This window comes from Octopus bimaculoides, chromosome 23 (genome assembly GCF_046866305.1).
Source record: "Octopus bimaculoides isolate indiv1 chromosome 23, ASM4686630v1, whole genome shotgun sequence".
In the NCBI taxonomy this organism is placed as follows: domain Eukaryota; kingdom Metazoa; phylum Mollusca; class Cephalopoda; order Octopoda; family Octopodidae; genus Octopus; species Octopus bimaculoides.
Genome location: NC_142950.1, coordinates 37,967,491 through 37,970,656, shown reverse-complemented (window position 1 = coordinate 37,970,656; position 3,166 = coordinate 37,967,491). Strand labels below are relative to the sequence as shown.

The 3,166-nt window shown below is 39.3% G+C and overlaps 1 protein-coding gene across 2 annotated transcripts in view; it reads right to left on the bottom strand.

Annotated features, from left to right (window-relative positions):
* The window catches only part of LOC106869011 (uncharacterized), a 111,986-nt gene extending 109,946 nt beyond the window's left edge, over positions 1-2,040 (bottom strand). Inside the window, exon 1 of one of the 2 annotated variants that reach the window (XM_089340449.1) lies at positions 1,907-2,040. The gene's annotated coding sequence lies outside the window, so the exon portion shown is untranslated. The remainder of the gene's footprint in view (positions 1-1,906) is intronic. The other variant, XM_089340452.1, reaches the window with a different exon arrangement.
* Positions 2,041-3,166: the final 1,126 nt, after the last annotated feature.

The window sequence follows — 3,166 nt, the reverse complement described above, 5'->3', positions numbered from 1 at the left end:
CTATACTGTGGTCAACAAAATCAAAAACAATATGCATGCATGAAATTAAAAATATAAAATGGTGACAATTTACCCATCACACCCTGTATATATGTATATTTATATATATATATATATATATATATATATATATATATATATATATATATATATATATATATATATATATATATATATATATATATATATGTATATATATATATATATATATATATATATATATATATATAGGTATGTGTGTGGGGTGTATGTATATATATAGAGAGAGAGAGAGGGGGAGGAGAGAGACAGACAGACAAACACGGAAATACACACACACACATATATACACTCAGACATGTATATATACATGCACACACATATATATAACATATATACATACACACACAAATATATGCGTTTATATATACACACAACCATTACATAGTTATGGCCATCGTTTAGAAATGAGTGTGACTTTGTAGTCCACAGCAGACATCCACAACTTCTTCCTGGGTGTCAATATGGGGACGAGTGATGTGACCCTCTCTCACGCTTGGCCCAAATGAATACCTTGGATGTGACTCTGAGAGTGAGAGGAAACTGTACGAGTGACCATCGCCTCCTGGAACATCCTGAAATAACTTGATTTAGTCAAGGATGCAATGCTCTGCCTGGTCTGGGAATGGAACCCATAACATTAGGATTGTGAGTCCAGAACTATAACCACCAAGCCACGTGCCATCACACATAAACACACACATACACACACGTGCATGCACACGCACACACACAATCAAAAAGGGCTCAAATGTCCTTTGTGAGAGGTTCCTGTGGCCAGTTTCTCAGATTCTGAGGCAGATCTATTCCTGGCCTGGACAGGATGCTGGATCATCATGGGGTTACACATTTCTGTCAGCTGAATGGAATGTAGCAAGATGAAATGGAGTGTCTTGCTCAAGAACACAGTGCATTGCCTGGCCCAGGAACCGAAACCACAAACACGAGGGCAACACCTCAACCATTCAGGCAAATCCATTCACACTCTCACATACATACATACACGCATACATGCAAGAATATATATATATCCATCGACCCCAGTGCTTAACTGGTACTTATTTGATTGACCCCCAAAAGGATGAAAGGCAAAGTCAACCTCAGTGGAATTTGAACTCAGAACATAAGGGTGAATGGAATGCCGCTAAACATTCTGCCCGGCAGGCGAAGGATTCTGGCAACTCGGTGCCTTTCCGAAAATCATAACATCAGAATATATGAAAGAAACAAATGACAAGGATGGTAATGATGATGATGATGATAATGGTGGTGGTGGTGGTGGTGGTAGTGGTAGTGGTGGTGCCACAGCTACATGTGCTTCAGTTATGAATTAAAGCTACAGACACAAAAAGCAATGCTTGAAAAACCAAAAGCATACTCCCCCCCCCCATGCATACAGGTTATGTGTGTATGCATACATACATAATGTATGTGTGTGTGTGTGTGTGTGTGCATATGCATATATATATATGTTTTTATATATATATATATATATACACACACACACACATATATATAAATATATATATATGTATATGAATCTATGTGTATACATGTACATATATATGTTTATATGTATGTATGTATGTATATGCATGCATATATATATATATATATGTATATATATATATATATATATATATATATATATATATATATATATATATATAGCCAGATAGATAGATAGATAGATAGATAGATAGATAGATAGATCGATAGATAGATAGATGGACATGCATATGATGCGTGTATTTGTGTATAATACAGGCAACCAGAAGTTCGTTGGTCCAAAGTGAAGTCAACGAAAATCGTCAGAAGAATAAAGAAGAAGAAGGAAGAAGAAGAGTAAAGAAGAAGTCACAGATACCTGATAAGATGTAACCTTTCCTTTTACTGGCAGGTGAGAAAATAACTTTCACTTTACCACCTTCTCTTCATCTTCCTCCACCTGCTCCTCTTCCTTCACCTCACTCAACTCCTCTCCTACTCCTACTCATCCCACTTTTGCCTCTACCTCCCACTCATACGGCTCTTGTTTTTTCGCATTCTATTTATCTTTCTTTCATCCTTTCTTTTTGCTCGTCTTCTCTCTCTCTCACCAGACTCTTTATATTCTCATCTCACTGCCTCCTGGATGCTCCACTCCTTTCCTCTTTCTTCATCAGCCTCTCTCTCTCTCTCTTTCTTTCTCTCACCTGTTTCTCTTTATTTTTTTCACTCCCCCCCCCTCTCTCTCTTTCCCTTATTATTCCTCTATTTCTTTGCTTTCTTCTTTTCTTTTCTCTCACCATTATTTTCATGACTTTGCAGCCAGAGGCAGAAAAGCTGTGTCCCGGGACTTTAACCTTTACGCAACTTCTGCAACAGCAGGGGGGGTGTAAAAACACCCTCCACCCACTCACTTCCTCAACACATGGCTTACTGTAGTTGTAAGGGGTACATTGAGATACCCTAAAGGACCTTATCCAAAATGTTTGCAACAGAGTGGACTGTGTTAAAGCCACCTGTGAACCATGGGTGTGGTCGCCTGGCCAAACTCCTACACTGGACCCTATAGTAATTATTTTATTGACCCAGGGAGGATGAAAGGCAAAGCCAACCTTGGCACAATTTGAACTCAGAATGTGAAGACAGGGGGAAGTGCTGTTAACGTTTCTGTCATCTTGTTGCCTCGCCTGTCATGTTTATTGTCAGGAAGCTGCAGCATAGAGAGATCAGGGTTTGAACCCTAGACCCTGGGCCTTAAGACAACCCTCACCATGGGACTAGATGGTAGTGCTAAACAAGGAGCATGGCTAAGTGGTTCATGAGTTCAATACCCAACTGTGCCTTGTGTCCTTGAGCAAGTCACTTTATTTCTCGTAGTTACAGTCCACTCAGCTGGCAAAAATGAGTTGTACCTGTAATTCAGTGGGCCAGCTTCGTCACATTCTGTATCATGTGGAATCTCCCTGGCAACTACATTAAGGGTACATGTGTCTGTGGAACACTCAGCCGCTTGCACATTAATTTCTGTTGATTGGATCAAAACTGACAGAGTATCAGATTTTTGTTTTTAACAGGAAGCAATGAATGCAGTCCCCCACTCCCACAGCAACATGTATGGGCCATCCAACAAGCTTCCATA